This window comes from Bos javanicus, chromosome 12 (assembly GCF_032452875.1).
Source record: "Bos javanicus breed banteng chromosome 12, ARS-OSU_banteng_1.0, whole genome shotgun sequence".
In the NCBI taxonomy this organism is placed as follows: Eukaryota; Metazoa; Chordata; class Mammalia; order Artiodactyla; family Bovidae; genus Bos; species Bos javanicus.
The window spans coordinates 41,280,176-41,296,238 of record NC_083879.1 but is presented as its reverse complement, the minus strand read 5'-3'; positions in this window follow the sequence as shown (position 1 = coordinate 41,296,238).

The following is a 16,063-nucleotide window of genomic DNA, read 5'->3' as shown; positions in this document are numbered from 1 at the left end:
CCTTTCCCTATTTGGAACCAATCTGTTCTTTCATGTACAGTTCTAGCATGAGGGCTACACCCTTTCTTCTAAGGGATTCGTACCCAGAGTAGTAGATGTAATGGTCATCTGAATTAAATTTGCCCATTCTTGTCCAGTTTAGTTTACTGTTTCCTGATATGTCAGTGTTCACTCTTGCCATCTCCCACTTGAGCACATCCAACTTATTTTGATTCTTTGACATAAGATTCCAGGCTCTTGTGCTATATTGCTCTTTACAGCATTGGACTTTATTTTCACCACCTGACACACCCAGTACTGAGCATCATTTCTGCTTTGTGTCAGCTGCTTAATTCTTTCTGAAGCTATTAGTAATTGCCCTCCACTTTTCCCCCATAGCATACTGGACACTTTCCAACCTGGGAGTGGGGGTGGGGGTCAAGGACTCATCTTCTGGTGTCATTTCTTTTTGAATTTTCATACTGTTCATGGGGGTCTTGTGGTATTAAAACTGGAGTGTTTTGCCATTCCCTCCTCTAGTGGACCACATTTTGTCAGAACTCTTTATTATGACCCGTTCATCTTGGGTGGCCCTGCACAGCATGTTCACAGTTTCATTGAGGTGTGCAAGCCATGAGAAGGCTGAGATCTATGAAAGTGAAAGTGAAGTCGCTCAGTCGTATCTGACTCTTTGCAACCCCATGGACTGTAGCCTACCATGCTCCTCCATCCATGGGATTTTCCAGGCAAGAGCACTGGAGTGGGTTGCCATTTCCTTCTCCAGAGGATCTTCCCAACCCAAGGATCGAACTTGGGTCTCCCACATTGTAGGTAGATGCTTTACCGTTTGAGCCACAAGGGAATGAGATCTATAAAGGGGTTTATTAACATTGGTAACTGAAACTCATGTTTACTACAAGTCAGAGTTTCCTATAATCTAGATAACAGACATTTTGGTTGCTGCTTTCAAATATATAAAGTGAAAGATATAGATATCTTGTATGTAGTCAAGAAACATATGTGAAAATTCTAGATGGTAAGATGGTAATTTTTCCAGGTAGGTGAGTTCATTCAAAACAAGATAGGAACAAAATAGAAAGCCCAGAGATAAATCCGCGTACATATGGGCACCCTATCTTTGACAAAGGAGGCAAGAATATACAATGGATTAAAGACAATCTCTTTAACAAGTGGTGCTGGGAAAACTGGTCAACCACTTGTAAAAGAATGAAACTAGAACACTTTCTAACACCATACACAAAAATAAAATCAAAATGGATTAAAGATCTAAATGTAAGACCAGAAATTATAAAACTCCTAGAGGAGAACATAGGCAAAACACTCTCCGACATACCTCACAGCAGGATACTCTATGACCCACCTCCCAGAATATTGGAAATAAAAGCAAAAATAAACAAATGGGACCTAATTAAACTTAAAAGCTTCTTCACAACAAAAGAAACTATAAGCAAGGTGAAAAGATAGCCTTCAGAATGGGAGAAAATAATAGCAAATGAAGCAACTGACAAACAACTAATCTCAAAAATATACAAGCAACTCCTACAGCTCAATTCCAGAAAAATAAATGACCCAATCAAACAATGGGCCAAAGAACTAAATAGACATTCCTCTAAAGAAGACATACAGATGGCTAACAAACACATGAAAAGATGTTCAACATCACTCATTATCAGAGAAATGCAAATCAAAACCACTATGAGGTACCATTTCATGCCAGTCAGAATGGCTGCGATCCAAAAGTCTATAAGCAATAAATGCGGGAGAGGGTGTGGAGAAAAGGGAACCCTCTTACACTGTTGGTGGGAATGCAAACTAATACAGCCACTATGGAGAACAGTGTGAAGATTCCTTAAAAACCTGGAAATAGAACTGCCATATGACCCAGCAATCCCACTGCTGGGCATACACACTGAGGAAACCAGAATTGAAAGAAATACGTGTACCCCAATGTTCATCGCAGCACTGTTTATAATAGCCAGGACATGGAAGCAATCTAGATGTCCATCAGCAGATGAATGGATAAGAAAGCAGTGGTACATATATACAATGGAGTACTACTCAGCCATTAAAAAGAATACATTTGAATCAGTTCTAATGAGGTGGATGAAACTGGAGCCTCTTATACAGAGTGAAGTAAGCCAGAAAGAAAAACACCAATACAGTATACTAACTCATATATATGGAATTTAGAAAGATGATAATGATAACCCTGTATATGAGACAGCAAAAGAGACACTGATGTATAGAACAGTCTTTTGGACTCTGTGGGAGAGGGAGAGGGTGGGATGATTTGGGAGAATGGCATTGAAACATGTATAATATCATATATGAAATGAGTCACCAGTCCAGGTTCAATGCAAGATACTGGATGCTTGGGGCTGGTGCACTGGAACAACCCAGAGGGATGGTATGGGGAGGGAGGAGGAAGGAGGGTTCAGGATGGGGAGCACATGTATACCTGTGATGGATTCATGTTGATATATGGCAAAACCAATACAATATTGTAAAGTTAAAAAATAAAAAGAAACATTTAAAATGAAATTTTCATAGTTGGAGAATTGTAAATACAGCTATGATTTTATTGCAATATTTCATTAAAGATTTACATTCTTAGAATTTTTAGAAACTAAAAAAAAAATACAAGATAGGGCTTATATAAATTAGAAATGTCTACTTTCGGAATAGTTGCCTCTGAAATAAGTAAAAGTCCAATTAATAGACATTTTCTAACAGATACTGGATAACCATTTTTTGTCCAGGAGTATTATATGGAGTGTTATATGGCCAACACCAAAATAAATTAAATTAAAATTTCAACCAACTAACATTTAGGTTCTCATCTAGCTGGAACATGTTTTCTTATTTCCAAAGTACATTTGATTTGATGGAACCATACCACGCAGAGACATCTACTCCATTTCCTGTAGGGAGAAGAAAAGAAGCTCTTTTTGACAAATAGGCCATTCAAAATTTTGTAGATGCTAAGAAATTTTTATTATCTATGCATGACTTTTTAAATCAGTTACTGGAAATGTGAAAAACTTAGTCAACAAACCAACAGGGTGCCTAAAATAGATACTGTTTCAATAAGTAGAAATAGTTATTATTTTCTCAGGATTGGAAACAATTTTCAATAGCTGATTTGTGCATGTTCCATGACATATCTGTAGTACACATGTATATATGTTCTTATAAACTGTAAAGCAAAATATATTGTATTAAGTATGCAAGAGATTAATTTTATTATATGTGTCATAGAATCAACAGTTAAATTTTTCATTATATTTTAATATAAATAATACTGTTTTCACTTTATCGCCTCAAGGGTGAAAGAAATATTGGTTTGTTGTTTATGGCCTGAACTTTAGAAGTTCATGCTTATTGTATCTAAAAATTCACTCCACCTCACTTTAATAAAATTTTGAAACATCTTCTGTTTGTGGCATACTTTATAAATCATTGACAATGTGTATACATTAGAAAGAACAAGTGGTAATCTTATATTGGGGAAACTTTAGCTTTAAACTTAAAAGTATTCCAGTTATATAGTTATTTTGAAAATCATCCTACAAGATACAAAACAGAGCAATGACTGATTTTTATTTCAATTTTTAGATGGCTGAAGCTCATGAAAATTAAACAACTTATTACAAATCCATAGTTAGTGACAGAGTCCTGGCAAATATTCCAGTTCTCACTTCATAGTGATGTGCTAACAAAGAAGGCAACAAGAAAGAATTGAAAACTTCATAAGCATGGGGATGGTTTGGATTTAAAAGGCATAGTCAGTAGTATAATGCAATTTATATTTGGGAGAATGAAAGAAAATTCAATAGCTCAAGCTTAGCACAATCTAGTAGTGATTAAGCACATACAGAGGATGAATTCTGGATCAGCAATGTCCCTGAATCAGGTGCAACCTAAGAGAACATAATGAAATCTTGAAGTGAAAAATTATTCCCGTTTATGGAAGTGTTTAAGGAAGAATAAAAAATGCTTTATATAATATTTAATTATTTAGAATACAATGACCAAACCAAAAAGACAAAGAAAGACCTTTAATATACATGATGAAAGAAAAATAAATTATGCAATCTCTATTTCATATGAATTGCTCTAAAAATGACAAATATTTATTTTTATTTACATTCATTAAATATCATTAAAGAATCATTTTTATTACTCATTTATTGTCAAACAAACCTCAGAGTACTTTTTTGAAACAAGATTTACTACATCAAAACTTCAAACCAAAGTCTTATACACAGACCTACAAACACTATGTTGAGCTTGAAGTTACTGAATGGGTTTCAAATTGTCATAAAAGAAATGCATCTCAATATGTGTGACAGAGCATAATATTTTTTGCAAAATAACTATCCATACATTGTTGTCTGGATTGTGTTACTGAAATGTTTCCCAGACTTTTTCTAAATTCTTTCCTCTCTAAAACACCTTTTTAAATATTATTTTCCCTGTTTCCTCCATGAAATTTTAATATCACAGATATACTGTATATCTATTTATGTACTGTGGCCTTCCTAAAGGCCACAAATCCCAATAAAAGACAAGCCCCTTCAAAAATAATTTTTCTTTCCCTTGGAGTGACACTGTCCAGGTTGAAAACACATCTGACACAGCAATCAGATTTACAAGTATAGAAATTCTGAAAAAAATACTCTGATGGATTATATAAATGCACCATCACTCTTATGAAATTCACAGTTGCCTGGTTGGTTCTGGTCAAACACTAGGTAGTAAATTCAGCACAATCTGAATAGTCATCAGGTCATAGTTTTACTCTTTGTTATATAATTATCATTTCCCCCAGTTCTAAATTATGAGATATATGAATTTCATCTATAAATACTACTGTTCTTCATTGAAATATATCACTGTTACTATGGGAACATAAGAATTCGTAGAAATGTGCACATATCAAAGTCAAGTTTTCATGTAAAAATAAAAAAAATGTTATTTTACCTCCAAGGGAAAAAATGCACAACTAACGGATCTATTTTTTTCTTAAGCCTATTTTTTGAATGTAAACATACCCTTATTTCTGCATTTGAAAACTAAAGTTAAGTGCAATTATGTATAACTTCATAATTTCAGTGACAATTAATGTTATTTTGCATTCACTTATGTATTAATAGGGACAATATAAACTATAGGAAAAAACTAAGATAAAGAGTGACACATAATTAACACTTAAAAAAAAAAAAACGTAGCTAACTAGAGATGCTCAGTATCTTTCTGCTCTCCTCTGTAATCAGCTTCTTGCAATCAAAATCTCATAATTTTTATTCCCAGAAACCAGTGATATATTCAAATCGAATTTCTCTCATGCTGAGCCCTGTACATGTTCCTTTAGTGCACATTTCCTTCTTGGCTCACAGTGGTTCAAGATGTAAAACATTGGTAAGGAGGGAAGACATGGTGCAGTTGTAAGTGAGATAATACACATGCTGTTCTTAAAAGATTACTACTTCATTAACTAAAGTTTATATAATCATGATTTATATGTCTTCATACCTTGGGTTGAAATCATATATAATGCTTGCTCCTGGTGCTTAATAAGAGAAGAAACATGAACACAGACATCCTTTTATATTCACACCACCAAACACATACAATAATGAGGTGGATGAAACTGGAGCCTATTATACAGAGTGAAGTAAGCCAGAAAGAAAAACACCAATACAGTATACTAATGCATATATATGGGATTTAGAAAGATGGTAACAATAACCCTGTATACGAGACAGCAAAAGAGACACTGATGTATAGAACAGTCTTTTGGACTCTGTGGGAGAGGGAGAGGGTGGGATGATTTGGGAGAATGGCATTGAAATACATATAATATCATATATGAAATGAGTCGCCAGTCCAGGTTCGATGCATGATACTGGATGCTTGGGGCTGGTGCACTGGGATGACTCAGAGGGATGGTATGGGGAGGCAGGAGGGAGGAGGGTTCAGGATGGGGAACACATGTATACCTGTGGCGGATTCATTTTGATATTTGGCAAAACCAATACAATATTGTAAAGTTTAAAAATAAAATAAAATTAAAAAATAAAGAAAGAAAAAAAAGAAAAAGAAAAAATAAATAAATAAATACCAAAAGCAAAAAAAAAAAAAAAATCTAAATAGTATCAAATTTGCCTATTTCTAGAACTTCGTGAGTAATTTTATCTACCAGTTCTTACTTAATCCTTACGGCATTATAAATTAGAATTATTAGAATTATTGTATCTCCTTTGCATACAAAAAATAAGTCTTAGATAAGTTAGTTTATCTATATGTTGCTAAATGAAGAAACCGATATTCTAGGCAAGATACATATCATTTAAGAGCGTATGCAAACATTCTTAAATCAAACAGAAAAATATGGCATTCTAAATATGCCATTAATGTCAGACTTGGTTTAAAAATGCATTTTGGCAATGCATGCAATTCCATCCCCTCATCAAATCCTAGTGAGATGGTAAATACATGCATGATTGTACTTAAAGATGAGCACATAATTGGCATGAAAAACTCACGCAATTTTACCATTAATTTTCCAGAAATTTTAGTGAATTGTTTTAGAATTTGGAGGTGAGTGGAGTCAAATTGGCTGAGAAATAAGAAAGATAGAATAAAATAAGGGCTACAAAAATACATATTCACGAATAAGGACTCTATTTCAGATAAAATCTGTAATATAAAGTATTTGAAACATCCTGAAATAAAATAATCAAAACAATTTAATGGAAACATGAACAAGTCAGAGAAAAATGTAGTCCCAAGAACAATAAAAAATACATGACATATACATCTTAAAATGCATTGTAAATACTCACTGGTATCAGAAACAGTTTAAAACAATAATTATTATTGTTGAAAGAATGATTTTTCTCCCATTCTATTGGCAAAAATTAAAACTTGATTAGTTGATTCTACCTAAATTAATTTTAGATGTGAGAATTAATTCTATTAATGTCACTGATGGACATGAAAAGCAGTATAGTCAAAGACGTATAACCACATTGCCTGTATTAACCAAAATTTAAGTCAATGTTTCCTGTCGCTCTAGAAATTGTCTATCTAGGGATCTATCCTGTAGACAAACTGTATATGTATTTAAGTATGCTAGTTGCAGCATTGTTTGTAATTAAAAAAAAAAAAAAGGAAGAAAATATGTGTGGAATGTTATACCAGGGTGACAGTGAATGATGTATATATCCATATACTGACATGAAAGACAATCATAAGAAATTTCGCTTAAAAATAACCTAACTGCATATATCGGATAAGGCAATGGCAACCCACTCCAGTACTTTTGCCTGGAAAATTCCATGGACGGAGGTGGGCTGCAGTCCATGGGGTGGGGAAGAGTCAGACAAGACTGAGCAATTTCACTTTCACTTTTCACTTTCATGCATTGGAGAAGGAAATGGCAACCCATTCCAGTGTTCCTGCCTGGAGAATCCCAGGGACAGTGGAGCCTGGTATGCTGCCACTTTATGGGGTCGCACAGAGTCGGACACAACTGAAGCGACATAGCAGCAGCAGCAGCAGCAACTGCATATATAATTCCACTTATGTTTTCTAATTTGTGACACACACAAAAAGACAAATACACACAAAAACCTGTGTATAAAAATGTCCAGGGAATAGACATCAAATTGTTTAGAGCCTTAAGAGGAGAGGAAAGGCTTGATGTTGAGTAAATAAAGCTAAGTAGCTTTTTCTTTTCTTACGTCTGCATTGATAAGTATCTGAATATTATTAGGAATTAGTATAATATAATTACAGTAATAAATGCATATTTGGGGAAATGAAATTAAATAAACAATGTAAGATGATACGGCTTCCCAGGTGGAGCTCATGGTAAAGAATCAGCCTGCCAATGCAGGAGATGCCAGAGATGCAAGTTTAGTCCCTGGATCAGGAAGACCTCCTAGAGAAGGAAATAGCAACCTACACCAGTATTCTTGCCTGGGAAATTCAATGGATAGAGGAGTCTGGTGTGCTACAATCCACGAAGTTGCAAGAGTCAGACATGACTGAACACACACACACCATCTATGTAAGATGATAGATGTATTAACTAGCTTTATTGTGTTAATAATTTCACAATATGTACATCTTTTGAATCATCACTTGTATACCTTAAACTTACACAATGTATTACATGAATTACATCACAATCAGTTCAGTTAAGTTCAGTCGCTCAGTCGTGTCCGACTCTTTGCGACCCCATGAATCGCAGCACATTGGGCCTCCCTGTCCATCACCAACTCCTGGAGTTCCCTCAGACTCAGGTCCATCAAGTCAGTGATGCCATCCAGCCATCTCATCCTTTGTTGTCCCCTTCTCCTCCTGCCCCCAATCCCTCCCAGCATCAGAGTCTTTTCCAATAAGTCAACTCTTTGCATGAGGTGGCCAAAGTACTGGAGTTTCAGCTTTAGCATCAGTCCTTCCAAAGAAATCCCAGGGCTGCTCTCCTTCAGAATGGACTGGTTGGATCTCCTTGCAGTCCAAGGGACTCTCAAGAGACTTCTCCAATACCACAGTTCAAAAGCATCAATTCTTCGGCTCTCAGCTTTCTTCACAGTCCAACTCTCACATCCATACATGACCACTGGAAAAAACCATAGCCTTGACTAGACGGACCTTTGTTGGAAAACTGGAAAAATAATTTCTACTATATTACATTTTACTAATACAGTATTTTTGCACATTTTCTTTGTGACCATCAAGCTCCATATTTCTTACTAAAACCTGTATGTTTGCACCACATAGGTGAAGATACACTCATTTAAAGAACTGACAGAAATAAGAGCATTTCCTTCATGGCAATTTCAAAAGTAATTCCCTCTTCATTTAGTACAGATTTAATTTATCTTAGGTGAAGTTGCACTTAGATAAGAATACAGGAGTAAGTTGCCATTCCCTTCTCTAGGGGATCTTCCCAACTCAGGGATTGAACCTGGTCTCCTGAATTGCAGAGAGATTCTTTACCATCTGAGCCACCAGGGAAGACCACTAATTCAGCAATTCTGTTTAATTAGACTCTTGACTACCCTTGAGTCACCAGGGAAGTGCTAATTATATATTCTAATATATAATATATAATTCTAAATATATATATAAAATATAATTCCAAAGTATAATATACAATTCTAAAGTTAACCCTGAAAACTCAATGATTATTGATGTTAATATCAGTATGTTAAAATTGTAATTGATGACTTAAATACACACAGGATTACTACACTGTTTACTAACAATTAAAGCTGTTATGAGGGTTCCTAATTCTACAGGTTAAAATGACAAAATAAATATGCTCAGATTTGGGGTGTGGATATATGAAGGTGTATTGTATATGTAAGTGTATAGTACAGTGATATAAAGAACACTAAATATTTTCTAATTTTGATAATCAATAGTTTTATACAATGTAAACTATAATTCATATTTTATTTTTAGGTTGGTGCAAAAGTAATTGCAGTTTCAGATTGTGAATTTTAAATCATTATACTTAGGTTCAAACACATCCTTATTAATCAAAATAAGAACCTTTATAATCAGCACAATTTTTCCAATGAGATAAAGTTGGTTTATTTCTGTAGTGTAAAAATTCGTGCTTTGGAATTTGACGAACCTTGGAAAGTATTTTTGCCTCCTGCTGGTTGAGGAAGCATTTTTCCTGTGAATAGTTGTCAAGATGATTGAAGAAGTGTAGTCAGTTAATGAGTGGTCAGGAGATTATGGTGGATGAAGCAAAACTTTGTAGCCCAATTTGTTCAACTTTTGAAGCATTGGTTGTGTGATGTGTTCAGGTGTTGTCATGGAGAAGAACGGGTCCCCTTCTGTTGACCAAAATCAGCTGCAGGTGTTGCAGTATTTGCTGCATCTCATTGATTTGCTGAGCACACTTCTCAGATGTAATGGTTTTACTGTGATTCAGAAAGCTGTAGTAGATCAGACATCACTAAACAGTTACCATGACCGCTTTTTTTTTTTTGATGCAAGTTTGGCTTTGGGAAGTTCTTTGGAATTTCTTCTCAGTCCAATCACTGAGCTAGTCATCACTGGCTCTATAAAATCTACTTTACATCTCACATCTGATCAAGAAATGGTTCATTGTTATTGCATGGAAAAAGAGAAGATGACACTACAAAACGTCGGCTTTTTAAATTTTCTGTTGGCTCATGAGTCACCCACTTATCAAGCTTTTTCACCTTTCCAATTTGTTTCATATGCCGAACAACCATAGAAAGGTTGATGCTGAGTTCTTCCGCAACTTATCCTGTAATTGTAAGAGAATCAGCTTTGATATTTGCTCTCAGTTGGTTGTTATGAACTTCCAATGACTGGTCACTGTGCTCCTCATCTTCAGGGTTCTTGTTTTCTTTGCAAAATGTCTTCAACCACCACTGCCCTGTATATTCATTAACAGTTCCTGGGCCAAATGTGCTGTTGATGTTACAAGTTGTCTCTGCTGTTTTGTGACTCATTTTGAAATTGAATATGAAAATTGCTCAGATTTGCTTTTTTGTCTCACATCATTTCCACTGTCCAAAATAAACAAAAACTGAACAGCAAATAATGTCATTAGCAAAAAATATAAAGCAAGAAATGTACATTAAAATGATGTATAACAACCATATTTATTAATAATGTATTCCAATATCAAATGGTAAATTTCAACAATGCAAACAAAGCTGCAGTTATGTTTCCACCAACCTAAAACAAGTTTCTTACTTTTAAATTTTGTTTCTATAAATTGCCAGATATACATCCAGAAACATTTAAAGAAACTTATTCAGATTAACTCTGAAACAATTTAACGTGAAAGAACTTATCCTTTATTCTCAAAAAACATAAGCAACAAACATGTTTTAAAAATTAAATACCTTCACTAAACATCGGTGCTACATTTTATTGGGGTTTGATATATAATGCTCTAGCCAAGCTAAATATTTGTAAGGACAAATTTAATTCATCTTAAATTAAATGTGAAATTAGAATCCAAAAAATATTGTTTTTAAGTAAGATGGATCCAACTTGTCCTATCTCAGCAACCATTATCTATATTCCTCTATCTCAACATTATTTTACTTTCTATATAAATGGTTATAATATCTTCTTTTCCTTTAATATACTTTAAAGAGAAGTGTCATTCTTACTGCTTCAGAACAGGAAATTTGAATGCTGAGGCTCTGCCAAGATTCATAATAACATCACATTGTTTCTGATGTGCTTACAGTATCAACAGCTTGCCATAAAACAATTTATAACTCAAAGGCTTAAAATCCATTCCCTGTGAAACATACCTGCTGATGACTCACTTGCAAATGATCTAATTTTCAGGGTTATTTGAGTTTCCATATTGAACATTTTATATTAGATCCATCTTTTAATCAGAGCATATACTATGTCATATCTATGAATTGTAACCAATAAGTGTTTGCATACTGATTGTTCAGAACTCAAAATACATTTTCTCATGAAACAGTAGTTTGGTTTCAGGATGTTGGGCACAAAAATCCTATAAAGTGGCTAAAAATAATAACTCAAATTTTCATTCCTAAGAACAGAAGCTTTTGATATAGGAGGCAAGAAGTGAATAAAAAGAGAAAAAGGGCAAAGAGAAATAAAATTTTTTCAATATATGTCCTGATCTTAAAATCTTTTTCACATAGTAGATTGCTTAAGTTTGGGAAAATTACTTAATTTTTCTGGTCTTAGTTTGAAAAACAGGCTTATAATACTATTTTGATTATTTCTATGATAATTAATGAATGATGCATCTTGATATACATCCCTAAAGTTTTTTATGAGTTTTGCTATAAATCTATTTCTTCAAAAATTCAAATTTTAATTAAATAAATTTTGTAGAAATATAAGAAACTTTCTGATTGTGTGGATTCAACATTTTGAATATACTTCACCGTAGTTCAGCTGGTAAAGAATCCGCCTGCAATGTGGGAGACCTGGGTTCGATTCCTGGGTTGGTAAGATCCCCTGGAGAAGGGAAAGTCTACCCACTCCAGTATTCTGGCCTGGAAAATTCCATGGACTATACAGTTCGTGGAGTCGCAAAGAGTCTGACATGACTGAGTGACTTTCACTTTCACTTTCGGGAAGCATGATGGATTATTTTCCAGAGATATGCTATGTATCAAAAAGATAAAAAATATCCCTGTCTTCATAGAAGCTTGTTATTTCAGGTATAATCAATCCCTGGATTTATTATTTACTATTTATATAATTTGTCACTACCAAAGGGTGAGAGGTGGGGAGGATGATGAAGGAGAACAAATTTAAAATTTTAAAATTCAAATACAATTTGTTAGTTGTCCAAGTATTTTTAGATTTCATATATAAGACCTATCACTAATGGTAGTGTGGTTTTTATTCCACCTCCAAGTATGATACTAACCTCAAAAAAAAAAAAAAAAAACTCTATAAAGTTGAAATGTACTTGAGAGTCATTTGGTAGCATTTGAAAAAGAATCAACGTATAGGAGAATATACTTCATAAAAAATACATCTCATAAGACTGATGCTTGCTTATCTTGGCTAAAAGCACTTTGGACAGTGGATTCATTTTATTTGTTTTTTCAACGTGGTTAATGCACAGAAAACCAAGTTTTATTGTTGATGCTTATGGTTGCCTTTTTCTCCCACATCGCACCTCTGACTAATGGCTAGGCACAGAAAGATAGAAAAAATTGTTAGTAAGAATGATATTTGAAGCTCTTGAAGGAGATCAAATCCTTTTAGCAAGGTAAATGGCCTATGACAATATCTGTAGATAGTTGTTATTTTGACTACAGCACGCATCAGGCAATTGAGGATGGTATAAGGAGTACATCCCAAGGTTGTTTTATGATACACAATGCTCCATTAAAATTAGTCCTTTATGAAACTAAAACCATGTGACTTTGTAAGATTTTATTTTCATTCTAAAGTGAATACATTTCAAGCACAATGTTTTTTCCAATTATCAGTGCAATGCATCTTTCTATTTAGTCACCTTTTTGCATTCAATCATCTTTTATGCTTATTCTGGAAGTTGGAGCTTACCATATTCAAAGTTTATTATGCTAACAAATTATCATTAACACAAAGATTTTTTAGCAGGATGAGAGTCATTTTAAGTTTTATTTATAATCAATAAGATGAGCAGAGAAACTGAATCACCAGTAAGCTTTTTTAGTTCTACAACAGTAAATACTCACAGTGAATATATAAACAGAATCAGGTTTGGACCATAAAAAAAGGAAATGTTTCCTTGTTGGTTTTTTAAAGGTGACTTTCCTTTTAAGATTCTTATTATCATTGCTAAAATTTTACACACCTTAGAGATTCAATAAATGTTCCTTTTTGATGAAGATAGGCTTGCTGTAAAGAATGTCAAAAAGATTAAAACTCAAACTCTCTTCTAACCAAGAAAACTTGCAGCAGAAATCTTTATGTTGATATATCTACCTCAAAAAGAAATGTATTCCCTAGATTTTATTGAAAGATTTGGAGCTCAGTTTGTCATATCTTATTAATTTTTATGCACTATATATTTGTAAACTGAAATAATGGAATTGATCATGTAGAATTTATACTTGCTTATGTTCTTTCATAAAAATAAATTAAATATTAAGATTTCAAGGTTTGCAATATGGTTTTGCAATGTTTACAACTTTTAACAAAAATGAATAAATTACCTATTTCTTTGGGTTTACCTGGTGGCTCAGACAGTAAAGAGTCTGCCTGCAGTGAGGGATATCCAGGTTCGATTGTTGGGTTGGGAAGATCACCTGGAAAGGGAAATGGCAACACACTCCAGTATACTTGCCTGGAAAATCCCATGGAAGGAGGAGCCTGTCAGGTTACAGTCCATGGGGTCGTACGCAAAGTGGCTGAGCGACTTCACTTTCATTTTGTCTGGATTAATTTGTGGATGTGTATATATGTCATGGCTATACATATGTATATATTACACATACATATTCAAGAAAACACATATTATACATATGCGGTGCTGTGTTATGCTAATTTGCTTCAGTTGTGTCCAGCTCTTTGCAACCCTATGGACTGTAGCCCGACAGGCTCCTCTGTTCATGGAATTGTTCAGGTAGGACCACAGGAGTGGGTTGCTGTGCCTTCCTCCAGTTGATCTTCTTGACCCAGGAATTGAACCCGTGTCTCTTACATCTCCTGCAGTGGCAGGGGGTTTCTTTAATACTAGCACTTCCTGAGAACCCACATAATTTCTTGAGAAATTAATATCCAGTGCCTCTGCTCTTATTCCCTTAGGTCCTTCAGAGAAGTCTGGCTTTGGTCACCAACACAATTGTGAAATTGCTTTTACCAGACATACCAGTGACCAAGAGCTGAATTGAAGGTGATCTAATCAGATTTCATTCTATTTTACTTTCTGAAGCATTTTAGTCTTTTGACTAAATTCTTTGGAATCAGAGAGTCTCTGTGCAAAAACCATTTGTATTATTACTTGTGCATACATTTTTGTTCTTTTAATTTACTTTGGATTCTCATTCTCCTTATACGGGACTAGTGCCCTACTCCTTGGTTGACTAAAGTAATTACACATGATAATATACAAAAAGAATATTTAATAGTATCTGATACACATCAAGCACTCAAGAAATGTTAACTACCCTTCCTTTCTAAAGTGATGTTTATATTTAACTCCTTTCACTCTATTTTTCTTTTCACCCAATCATGCTAAGTCACTTCAGTTGTGCCTGACTCTTTGTGACCTAATGGACTATAGCCCCTCAGATTCCTCTGTCCATGGGATTCCCCAGGCAAGAATACTGAAGTGGGCTGCCATGCCCTCCTCCAAGAGATCTTCCTGACCCAGGAACTCAACTAAAATTTCTTGTCTCCTGCATTGGCAGGGTTCTTTACTACTACCACTACCTGGGAAGCCATTTCACCCAATATTTGTATTGCACTTGAAATGTGTAATTCAACTGTATAGTCAAAGCTATTTCCCATAGTCATGTATAGATGTGAGAGTTGGACCATAAAGATGGCTAAGTGCCAAATAATTTATGCTTTGAACTGTGGTGTTGGAGAAGGCTCTTGAGAGTCCCTTGGACAGCAAGGAGATCAAACCAGTCAATTGTAAAGGAAACAACCCTGAATATTCATGGGAAAGACTCATACTGATGCTGAAGCTCCAATACTTCAGCCACCTGATGCAAAGAGCCGACTCATTGGAAAAGACCCCGATGCTGGGAAAGACTGAAGGCAGCAGAAGGGACTGATGCAGGATGAGATGGTTGGATGGCATCACTGACTCAATGGACATGAATTTGAGCAAGCTCTTTGAGCTGGTAAAGGACAGGGAAGCCTGGCATGCTGCAGTCCATGGGGCTGCAAAGAGTTGGACACGACTGAGTGACTTAGTAACAATTCAACTGTAGATACACATTAGCCAAAGACCATCAGAAACACAGTTGTTAGCAAAACTAGATTCTCTACTTCCTGGAACAAAGGAGATATTTAATATAACTATTTCATAGCATAGAAAGGGTACTAGATGTACTAGAAAGGTTTGTGCTCAAGTTAGTTGTAGGAGAGTCTTGAAAGGAATGGTTCAGAGGTCAGTGGACTTAAATTGTAGTTCTAAACAAAGAAAACACAAAGGAGAACAAACAGAAGCTATTCATTCAAAGTTGTTTATAACAAAGGAGTTGGGCAGAATCACTTGAAGTTTATTGGTTCATTGGCAGGCACCCAGTGAGAAAGCATTCATTCTTTTCTTTATAGAGAGAAATAAAGGAAAGTCTTCAATTTTCCTCTGATAGGAGGCTGTTTGCATGAGGAAACTGGGGGCAATGTGACTAGAAGTTGGGCATTTATGTAAGTGGTTTGGGGACCACTTTTGGTTTTCTCTGGTCCTCAGAAGCAGGGAAGAAAACTGGGGAAGCTGACAGTCATTGTTTTGGACTGACTGCTGCAGAGGTGGGTTTGGCTCACTGGTTAGGCTTTTGCAGAATTTGTGAATCAGAGCTCTGTTGTCATTTATGGCTGATAA